Source organism: Salmo trutta, chromosome 5 (genome assembly GCF_901001165.1).
Source record: "Salmo trutta chromosome 5, fSalTru1.1, whole genome shotgun sequence".
Lineage (NCBI taxonomy): Eukaryota > Metazoa > Chordata > Actinopteri > Salmoniformes > Salmonidae > Salmo > Salmo trutta.
The window spans coordinates 46,179,654-46,192,055 of NC_042961.1; the positions used below are offsets into that span (position 1 = coordinate 46,179,654).

At 38.3% G+C, this 12,402-nt stretch overlaps 1 protein-coding gene across 14 annotated transcripts in view; it reads left to right on the forward strand.

Moving 5' to 3' along the window:
• The first annotated feature begins 3,618 nt into the window (after positions 1-3,618).
• Positions 3,619-12,402, forward strand: part of LOC115194263 (adhesion G protein-coupled receptor L3-like) — a 302,955-nt gene continuing 294,171 nt past the window's right edge. For all 14 annotated transcript variants that reach the window (XM_029753843.1, XM_029753842.1, XM_029753847.1 and 11 more), the window contains exon 1: positions 3,619-4,165. The gene's annotated coding sequence lies outside the window, so the exon portion shown is untranslated. The remainder of the gene's footprint in view (positions 4,166-12,402) is intronic.

The following is a 12,402-nucleotide window of genomic DNA, read 5'->3' on the forward strand; positions in this document are numbered from 1 at the left end:
AATGTCTACAGAACTTTTTATGTGCTCTACGTGAGACCATCAGAAAGTAGGGCTAAGCAAGCTTGAAAATTATACAAGGTTCGATTGCTCTTGCTCAAAAGCCTACTATCAAGTAGTGAGAAGGTTACCCAAGGGAGTGGCACAAAGGCCTAACAATTACAGCTAGGTTCACTGTCTTGATACTGATGTTGGAAATCGAGAAATCAAACAACCCTTTGTAAATAATGCAAAACAATTGCACATTCACACATTTTAACACAATAAGCAGAGGACAACTAAGCTTTTAGTTGCTTCAGCACTTTAAGCATTCAGCACTATTAAAGTGTCAACATTCCACGATGAAATAAAATCCTCTGCTTGCTTGCTTGCAAGCATGAATGAATGGGAATGTCTGCTACTTTATTTGATTTGCTTCATGTCCCCATAAGCTTTAATTTTCCTAAACAGCTTTATATTTGGCATAGTTTCTCAGCGGCATGTTGAGTTTGTGCATTGAGCTTTTATGGTCCCATGTATCACTCTATGATGTTCAATTATTATGACTACAGTATGTCTCAGGTGCTTAACTGTCTGTGTTGGGTAAACACCACTGTTGGCAGCTGTGTTTGTCAGTAACACACACACACACACACACATTGTCCAGTAACTCAATGGCTGTGTTTACAAGTAATAAGAAATTGAAATGTGCCTCTGTCTATTCAATAATGACTCAATAATGGTATCCTCCACCAATGTATCTCACTATTGGGAATCTAGTCACTGAAGCTCCATAGAATCACCATAGCACATAAGGCTGCAAGTGTGGCGGAGGCGGACTGAGTTAGTTACATGGTGCAGGACGCATGCCTCTGTCCCTCTCAATCTCTCCTGCAATTGGCAACCTATTCCCTATTTACTGCACCACTTTTGACCAGTGCCCATAGGTCTCTGTTCAAAAGTAGTGCACTACAGAATATAGGGTGCTATTTGGGACGCAGACGTATGTGCTATGGTGTAACATGCAACCTATACTATTAAACTGTCTTGGTCTAATTTGTGTCTCTGAAATGTGTGATAATGCAAGACCTCAGAATGTGGTTATTTCCATAAATGGTATGATATTCACATAATTGTGTTTGGAATATGTTGTCGTGGAGGCAGTTTTCATGTACTGTTTAATGCAGTCAAAATGGCAGCAGTATATTATATAGAGTATATAGCCATACAGAAACTAGCTAGCTACCAAGGTTCTCAAGCACTGGTACAGTAATGACATGCAGCTTTGGTCAGCGCACTTCCTGCAGAAACCCATTTGCATCGGGGGGTGCAATGCAAGCAGTGCTGGCTAGAGATAACACTTCATCTTTTCAAATGCAAGCCCCGTTGAAAAATGAACCACTGCCTGCCTGCAGTGCACTAGATCAAGGTGTCCCAGTATACTTTAAAGGAATGTGCTTCACTATCAAGGTCTACACAACACGATATTCAAACATTTGTATTTGATATAGAGTGCTTTTGGTGATTGATTTTGAAACAATACTTTAAAAAAGATCTATTTACATGTATTTAGTCCTAAACATTCAGTATAACATTTAAGATATGCAGACCTGTCATTTAACATACATTCATTCATTTAATAATTAATACATTATTTAATTAATTCATAATCTGTATCAGTACATTTTCCAGTTTGAAAACATTCTCAATCAAACATCAACTATTTATTAGCCCACAGCTTTACAAGGTGAAAACGAATCATTTTAACTAGGCTTATACCTTATATATGTTTATTATTTTCTGGGAGGGAAGTGTAGATCAGCTTTAATTTTGCAGATCGATTACAGAGTTACCTCTGCTGCAGAGGATAAGTTCATTAGAGTTACCAGCCTCGTAATTTTCAGCCCATCTGGTTGGCGTTTAGTGGGACTATCATTTGTTTTTCAACGGGACAATGACCCAACACACCTCCAGGCTGTGTAAAGGCTAGATGACCAAGAAGGAGAGTGATGGACTGCTGCATCAGAGGACCTGGCCTCCACAATCACCTGACCTCAACCAAATTGAGATGGTTTGGGATGAGTTGGACCGCAGAGTGAAGGAAAAGCAGCCAACAAGTGCTCAGCATATGTGGGAACTCCTTCAAGACTGTTGGAAAAGCATTCCAGGTGAAGCTGGTTGAGAGAATACCAAGAGTGTGCAACGCTGTCATCAAGGCAACGGGTGACTGCTTTGAAGAATCTCAAATATAAAATATATTTTGATTTGTTAAATACTTTTTTGGTAACTACATGATTGCATATGTGTTACTTTATTGTTTTGATGTCTTCACTATTATTCTACAATGCAGAAAATATAAAAAATAAAGAAAAACCCTTTAATGAGTAGGTGTGTCCAAACTTTTGACTGGTACTTATATATATATACCATACATACATACATATTTCTTTTAAAAATAAATTTTCCTTTATTATTTTCCACTAACCCACTAACCCTAATTGGAGTAAACTAATGAAAAACAACACTTAGGCTTCTACTTCCAGCTAATACATACTATATACATTTGACGGACACAATCTATTTTACAATAGTTCTATTTTGTTTGTTTTTAGACCTGTCCTTCCTCTACCCTCAACCTCTCTCATCTATTTCTGATGTCCATCCAGTTTGATTTCTATTTGCCATATATTTTTTTTTAACTGTGCTGTTTCACAAAAGTTCTGAACCTACAGTATACACATTTTACAGACCCAGTATATTTTACATGAGTTATCTTGTTGCTATTAGTCCCACCTTTTAGCTCCATTCAACCCCTCCCATCTAGCTCTTCTCTTTGCCATATGATTTTAAACTGTGTTGTGATGTGTCACAAAAGTTCTGAACCTTTCTATTCTCATAGTTTCTACAGATGGTAAATGAAATATTTTTTTTCTGTTGCTAAAAGTATTATTATATTATTCATCTATTGACTATGACTTTTCAAACCACCCAGTAGTGCTATGTGCAGCATTAGCCATTCCTGGACCTGTGACCAAAAACGAGCTACATATGGACAGTACCAAAATAAATGGTCTACTGACTGTCTCTTTGCAGCAAAATCTGCAGAGCTGGGAAGATTGTATCCCCTATATATATATATTGCTTGCAAAAATGTTGTATAATAATTTAAATAGAAAAATTATACGGTTTGAATCCGGAGTCGTTTTGCGTATTAGTTCACAAACCATGGAATCAGTACATCGAAAATCTCTTCCCAACTATTTTTCAATCTATATGGCACAGCTGTCAATTAGTTGGTACTTAAATGAAAGCGGTACACTTATATACAGTGTTGCTAGCAGCTGACAGTTCATTCCTTTTCACATGTTCACAGCCTTACCAAGCAATTATTGAGAGGTGTGTTAGTCATAAATATTTCGAGTCAGGCCTACAAGCACAGACCTATTTTACTGAAACAAATGTAATATGACTTTCACTTGACAGTCAAACACGCATGATACAGGTAGAGGCGTAGGTAGTTGGTTGCATTTTTATCCCATGTTTACTGCTAGGTGGAGCCCGAGTATATTGTGTGAGCGACAATCCAGATCCGAGTTTTGCCTCTCGCCGTTCTCGCATTCTACCTTTAGTCAAAGACCGCATTTCTCTCAGGCAGTGCCCCGAAATTGGTTTGTCATATGCGCCGAGAGCAAAGCTTTGGAAGCAAAAAAATATATCGAGTTCTTTGCCGTGGAGATTTTCAAACAAGACACATTTATTTGGCATAGCCTACTCTTTTTTTTTGTTGTTGCGCTAATGTGTTTTGCCTTTGCGCTTTTACTTTCGGACGTGATGTAGTAGTTACTGCACAAGAGGACGTGTTGTGCGCCACTTCTTTTGAGGGACTGTCATCTGGATACACAAGGAGACCGTTCTTTCTCCAGCAATATCGACAGTACACGGATCATACAGACATGTCCAGCTCTTCTAGCCCACTATCGGACTTTGAGAAAATATAAGCGGAGTTATTCGAAATAATTATTTGGAATCGCCCTTCTTTTCCCCTCGACCCTCTGAGGAGACTGATCTGTGCGCAAGGACGATATCAATTGTGTAAAGAAAATAACTGTGAACAATTTTATCACTTACACTTTCAATGGGAGGACTATTTGAAGGGTATAATCGTATCACCAGTGTCTTCTAAAACACGGTAAGATTATTATGCTAATTCGTAGGCTATACGATTTTTGCCTGCATCTTCATCTATATTTTGGTTCGCATATGCACTTCATTTAGCCTACCTGCAGTTTCTCGTATATACAATATTTGCCTGTGTTGGATGTAATGTGTAGGCTAATGAGTTATACGCTGTTATATTTAAGACTTCATTGTTAAATAAACTTGGCGACGGTGTGTCACGGTTGGTATTCATTGGTTACGCAGTTTGCAATTAATTGCCTTGTCAAGATATCAATACTTTCTGGTGTCAGTTGCGGTGATTTAAAGAGCGTCACTTAATGAGCGCGTCCTTGCTGCTCTATCCAAATTAGGGAAACAATGTGCACATTTGAAATAGTTTGTGGTATGGTTTATTATAAAGGGAATGGTTGGCACTATGCACCGGAAACGTGCGTTTGTCCGTTTCTCTATTCACAACCCAGCTTTCAGAAGATGCTAAAATAATGCGTTACTTAGTCCAATATGACATTGGTGATGAATGAAGTTTGTGTAGGGTATCCTTAAACAGTTCACAGTCCGTTTTACAATGGGTGCTTGAAACAGTGGTTGTATACAGTAGGATGTTCAAGGGAAAACTGTGTATAGGGTCACTGATGAACGGCAATATCTGGAATAGAATGAAAATTGATGTTTTTCCACATGTATAATGTTGTCAATTTTGAGTGCCAGCATGCAAGTTATGGGAAAACTGACGCACTAACAGACCTGAGTGGACCATCTGCATCGCACGAGAAATTAAATATAGGCTGGCATGAGCCACCAGAATTGGTTAGTTGTATGCTTCAATCTCATTCCTTTGCACACAAGACTGCCATATCTGCGACACCCCCAGTAGTCCACTGACGTAAGCCATACGCGTTCACACTTATTTACTCATTTAATGTTTAGCTATCTATATACAGTTTTTTTTCATAAAGTATTCACACCCCTTGACTTATTCCACATTTTGTTGTTTTACAAAGTTGGATTAAAATTGATTTAATTGTCATTTATTTTTGTTAACGATTCTACACAAAATACTCTAATATCAAGGTCGAAGAAAAAAATGTAACGTTTGTAAAAAAAAAATCATGAAAAATACAACACTATCTTGATGAGATAAGTATTCAACCCCCTGAATCAATACATGTTAGAATCACCTTTGGCCGCAATTACAGCTGCATGTCTTTGTGGGTGAGTCTTGAAGAGCTTTCCACATCTGACTTGTGTAACATTTGCCCATTATTCTTTTACAAATTCTTCAAGCTCTGTCAAGTTGATTGTCAAGCAATGATAAACAATCATTTTCAGGTCTTGCCATAGATTCTCAAGCAGATTTCAGTTAAAACTGTAACTCGGCTACACAGGAACATTCACTATGTTATTGGTAAGCAACTCTAGTGTAGATTTTGCGTTGTGTTTTAGGTTGTCTTGCTGAAAGGTGAATTCATCTCCCAGTGTCTGGTGGAAGGCAGACAGAACCATGTTTTCCTTTAGGATTTTGCTTTTGCTTAGCTCCATTTACTTTTTATCCTGAAAAACTCCCCAGTCCTTAACGAATACAAGCATACACATAACATGATACCACCACCACTATGCTAGAAAATATGGAGAGTGGTACTAAGTAATATGTATTGGATTTGCCCCAAACAACACTTTGTATTCAGGACAAAAAGTGAATTGCTTTGCCACATTTTTTTGCAGTATTACTTTAGTGCCTTGTTACAAACAGGATGAGTGTTTTGCAATATTCTGATTTGCTACAGGCTTCATTCTTTTCACTCTGTCATTTAGGTTAGTATTCTGACGTATTTACAATGTTCCATCCACCCATCCGTTTTCTCCTATCACAGCCATTAAACTCTACCTGTTTTTAAAGTCACGATTGACCTCATGGTGGAATCCCTGAGTGACCTGTATCTTTTGTAGTGACTGGGTGTATTGATAAAGAATTTGTACGATATATTTACATTTATCAGAACTTTTCAACTTCTCTTCTGTCACATTTCAATATAAATGTGCTATTTTGTCCTCAATGCCATTTTAGATATGAAAGGAAATGGACTAACATGAATGACTGGCTATTCTGTGTGTGTGTGTGTGTGTGTGTGTGTGTGTGTGTGTGTGTGTTACATACAACATTCCAATTAGGATCAGAGTCTGCAACATTCATTTATTTGTCAGTTTTGCATCCTTCTTGTCAGTTCCTCACCAAGGTGTATTAGGCCTACTAGCTAACACTTGTTTGTCTCTGACTTTCCATCTCATCGTCTGTGACGTGCTCTCAAGGTGGTGACACGTGATTACAGCAATATCTTCAATGTGGTGGGTGTATGGTAAACATGCCCATAACAAAACTAAACCAGCCATCTACCTCAGATGGTGAAGACCTTGACATCCTCCCCCTAGAGGAAAAAACGAGAGGGCAGTTCATGCTTTGCTTTTTGTCTAATTGGATGTCAACCTGTAGTTTACTTTCAGTGTATCTTGTCTTTGCTGATCCAATGCCACGTCGTTCCTGATAATATTTGCTCCACAGCTGTGGGCAGTGTCCCAACGGTGTATGTCTGACAGATATCACTTTTGACTATATTGCTAGATGCTGACCTCGCTTTTCCTCTTGTTGTGGTGCAGTACCATTGCAGTGCATTCTGGATGGCTGGCCTAATTCGTTTTAGCCAACCGCTTATGCAGTAAAGTGAATATGTCTGGGAAAATTGATAATCCTGGGAGCAAGAGTTGCTCTGTCTGTAAACTACCTTTGACTGCCAGAATATCAAGAAAAAGAATAGGGTAGTTGATGAAGAGGGAGGCATATAGCACCTCATAGCTGGTGCAGGGGTCTACCTGTGTGTGCCATCTGGCTTGTGAAAACAATCAGTGGTAACCTTACCTTACGGTCATTACTGCTTTAGGTGTTCTAAGGCCTAGTAGGTGTTTTTTCTTCTCATGAAATCACACTTTATTCATTGTGGGCTGGAATTCAATCAAACTGGGCTATACTGTACATATAGATGAATGTTCTGATCAAACTGCTTATTTTTTTTGGACATCTAGGCCTAAATGATCAAATGTGGAACAAATTATTTAATTGGGTTTAATAAGCAGTTATTTGAATCAATGACGCGGTGGATGGTTCTCAATGTTTAATTCTTGCAAGGTGGTCCCACCAGTGTTTACAAGCCAGGCAGATATCTTTTAATCTGGTGCATTGCCAACGTTAAATACCTTTTTTACTGTTTAGCATGGCATTTGCTTATGAATGGTTTGTGAAGCATTATAAAGGTCCTTATAAAGGGTTTGTGAAGGCAAACAACACTCCCTTATACCTCCAGTCTGTTTCCTAGCTGGGAGATGTATATTGTGTACATTGTTTTCACCTAGTTACATTCGTTGTCAATCTGTAAAATGAATGTGTATTGTGTTCTTGTCACAGATTTTTTTTTCATTTTTTTTTTTCAAGGCTTCTTTCCCTTTATTGTTTTGTTGTCTTGACAAATATGTTTTTCCTGAGATGTTTCTCTGACAAAGGCATAACAACTGGTAATATTTCTTAACCTGGCTGACATACAGTGAGCTCCAAAGGAATTAGGACGGTGACAAGTGTTTTGGCTCTGTACTCCTTCACTTTGTATTTGAAATGATACAGATCGATTATTTACCATTCATTTCTACTGGGAACAAAATACTTGGAAACAACCAAAACAAACAGCAAATGAATCCAACAAATTTGTCACAAGCTTGATGTAGTCATTGCGTGCTATGAATATTTGACCAAATACTTAACTTTTTACTACTTTAATACACATACACTGTAAGTGAATTTGTCTCAACACTTTTCGTCCCCTAAAATAGGGAAGATTTCTTTAGAAGTGCATTATAGTGGCTTGGAAATAAATGCCATTTTGAAAGGAGGCAAATGGTTAGTAGGAAAACCTTTTGTCGTTTTGATGTCGCCAGATTGACTTTAGATGCAGTGTAATCTAGCTAGCTTAGATTGAGGGGAGACCACCAGATTGTAGCTAGCTCACTTTAGCATTGCTTGCTATTTTTGACGAATTTTGCTAGCTAATGACGACATTGCCACCTGTCTAAACTTGGAATTTGACGACATGATAATGATGGCAAAGATGTTTCCAACTAAATAATTGCCTACTTTAGCAATGTCCTTGTTTCCAGGACACTTATGTAATTTAGACTAAACAGTCGTTAGCTTCCGTCCAGAATGATTGGGCTGATCATGACTTTTGGGCACCACTATGACGCCGCTGACAGAGAGCGGTTTGAGAACGTTCATAACAATGGCATGACATGACAGAGGTACAAACTATGAATGGCTCTTGCCAGCTCCACTTGCGCTGTGGGGCAGTGAAAGTTGGAGGTCTTTATTCAGCATTGTGTGTGTTACTCTCATGATTTAAGCCATCCCTTCTATAAGCTGCCCCACATTCCAGCTAATGGCGTAAATGTTTTATGATACGGGATAATTTGGTGCCCTCAGTCAAAACACTGGTTTCAACAAAACCAATCCTAACTACTTCCATAAAGGCCACCATTTCATTCTCAGAGGCTGTGCTCTTTTAGTTTTTCCGTTTTATTATAATTTTTTTGTTTCCCTAAAGTCGATTCGATATGTGATTTGATTTAGCTTTTTGGACATTACGCAGCAGGTGGTATCAAATTTGCTAGTACAGTATGACTCGAGACATGATCTCTTCAATTCTCTTAATCAGGTTAACTGTATAGGATAGAGGTCGACTGATTTTCATCGGCATGGCCAGTCAATTAGGGCCGATTTTCAAGTTTTCATAACAATCGGTAATCGGCATTTTTGGATGCCGATTATGGCTGATTACATTGCATTCCACAAGGAGACTGCGTGGCAGGCTGACCACCTGTTACGCGAGTGCAGCAAGGAGCTAAGGTAAGTTGCTAGCTAGCATTAAACTTATCTTATAAAAAAACTATCAATCTTAACATAATCACTAGTTAACTACACATGGTTGATGATATTACTAGTTTAACTAGCTTGTCCTGTGTTGCGTATAATAAATGCGGTGCCTGTTAATTTATCATCGAATCACAACCTACTTTGCCAAACGGGTGGTGATTTAACAAAAGCGCATTTGCGAAAAAAGCACAATCGTAGCACCAATGTACCTAACCATAAACATCAATGCCTTTCTTAAAATCAATACACAAGTATATATTTTTAAGACTGCGTATTTAATTAAAAGAAATTCATGTTAGCAGGCAATATTAACTAGGGAAATTGTCACTTCTCTTGCGTTCAGTGTAAGCAGAGTCAGGGTATATGCAGCAGTTTGGGCCGCCTGGCTCGTTGTGAACTGTGTGAAGACCCTTTCTTCCTAACAAAGACCGTAATTAATTTGCCAGAATTTTACATAATTATGACAGAACATTGAAGGTTGTGCAATGTAACAGCAATATTTAGACTTAGGGTTGCCACCTGTTCGATAAAATACGTAACGGTTCAGTATTTCACTGAAAGAATAAACGTTTTGTTTTCGAAATTCTAGTTTTTGGATTTGACCATATTAATGACCTAAGGTTCGTATTTCTGTGTGTTATGATATTATAATTTATGATTTGATAGAGCAGTCTGAGTGAGCGGTGGTAGGCAGCAGCAGGCTCGTAAGCATTCATTCAAACAGCACTTTCCTGTGTTTGCCAGCAGCTCTTCGCAATGATTGAAGCACAGCGCTGGTTTATGACTTCAAGCCTATCAACTCCCGAGATTAGGCTGGCAATACTATAGTGCCTATAAGAACATCTAATAGTCAAAGGTATATGAAATACAAATGGTATAGAGAGAAATAGTCCTATAAATTCCTATAATAACTACAACCTAATACTACTTAACTGGGAATATTGAAGACTCATGTTAAAAGGAACCACCAGCTTTCATACGTTCTCATGTTCTGAGCAAAGAACTTAAACGTTAGCTTTTTGACATGGCACATATTGCACTTTTACTTTCTTCTCCAACACTGTGTTTTTGCATTATTTAAACCAAATTGAACATGTTTCATTTATTTGAGACTAAATAGATTTTATTTATGTATTATATTAAGTGAAAATAAGTGTTAATTCAGTATTGTTGTAATTGTCACATATATAAAAAAAATCGGCTGATTTAATCGGTATCGTCGTTTTTTGGTACTCCAATAATCGGTATCAGTATCTGCGTGGAAAAATCCTAATCAGTCGACCTCTAGTATAAGATATGACTTCATCGCTCCTCTACTGTAGGTGAAGGCTTTTACAGGAGTTAGAAGTACAGGCCTTGCATCGATTTGAATACCGTAAAACTTCAATTAAACTCAGTCTCAAATAGCTGTCTGTCCCTTTTTAACAGCCGGGCAATGGCACATATTTCAGCAAATAAACATCTGTTTCAAACAAACGCTGGTTCTAAAGGAATTGTTTACCATGAATTGCCATTAATTGTTTACAAGGTTTAATGTTTGATTGGTTACATTTTGATATTACTGAATTATTTAAATTATGGCAATCATCAGTTTTGGCTGCTAGCTAGCAGTTCTCAGCTGTTAACTTGCAAGCACAAAAACAATCAAGAACTTCGGGAGTACAGACCTTTAGAAATCAGCTTATCGCCCTCTAGTGGTGAAAGTAAGAACTACCGAAATTGTAAAATGGGAATAATTATTCTGTCACTGAAGTTATTTATAGAGAAATACTAAGACAAAAGAAATGTGATGGGGTGCAAATGTTAACACAGTGAAGAAATTGATTAAAATGCTGGAATTAAACAATTAACTATGCAAATGAGCAAAAAATGTGTGCATTAAGGAAATAGATGCCGGGCTCAAATAGAAGCATGTCTCTAAGCGTCTGTTTTGTTCAGTGATTTAAGCAAACAAAGCCTCGGCTATTAATTTATGTTTTACTGTAGTTTACCCAAGGCTAGTGGCTATGGAGGGGTATTTTAGATACCTGTAAATTACAGTGTACACACACACACCAGACAGCACAGCAGAAGTTCAAACAGGAAGTGCCTGTGACCAACTCCGTTGAGAAATGGAAACCACCTCTGTCAACGGCTTCATAAGGAAATGCATCAGTGACGTTGTTCCCACAGTGAAGGTTTCCTGCTTCCCCAATCAAAAGCCCTGAATTAAGAGGTTGGCGTTAAACTGTGTAAGATGGAGGCATAAATAAAACATTTTTTAGTTTATTTGCTTTTTCGTAACTTATTTTTGTACTTGTTTTGTGCGTAATGTTGCCGCTACCATCTCTTATGACCAAAAATAACTTTTGAACATCACGGCTGAAATTACTCACCACGGACTGACAGAATCCTTTTTTTCCTTTAACGTGTCTGATGAGGCCGACGCGAACGATATACTGCTTTCTCGGGAACAGGCCCACATCCTGTCTGTAGGGTGGGCTGCCTTCTGAGAATTCCTAGGCGATCGAATAAACCCCCCACTTCCTTCCATTCTGCTAGCAAATGTGCAGTCTTTGGACAATACAATTGATGACTTACGTGGAAGATTAAACTACCAATAGGACATTCAAAACTGTAATATCTTATGCTTCATGGCGACGTGGCTGAACGACGACAATATCAACATACAGCTGGCTGGTTATACACTGCACCGGCAGGATAGAACAGCGGTGTCTGGTAAGACAAGGGGCTGTGGAATATGTATTTTTGTAAATAACAGGTGGTGCACGATATCTAAGGAAGTCTCGAGCTAATGCTTGCCTGAGGTAGAGTATCTCATGATAAGCTGTAGACCACACTATCTACCTAGAGTTTTCATCTGTATTTTTCATAGCTGTTTACATACCACCACAAACCGAGGCTGGTACAAATACAGCATTGAATGAGTTGTATTCCGCCATAAGCAAACAAGAAAACGCTTGCCCAGAGGCGGAGCTCCTAGTAGCCAGGGACTTAAATCAGCATGTTAAATTTGCAACCAGAGGAAAAAAACTCAGGACCCCCTTTACTCCACAGACAGAGACTCATACAAAGCTCTCCTTCGCCCTCCATTTGGCAAATCTGACTATAATTCTATCCTCCTGATTCCTGCTTAAAATTAAAGTAGGAAGCATCAGTGACTAGATCAATAAAAAAGTGGTCAGATGAAGCAGATGCTAAGCTACAGGACTGTTTTGCTAGCACAGACTTGAATATGTTACAATATGATTCCTCCGATAGCATTGAGGAGTACACCA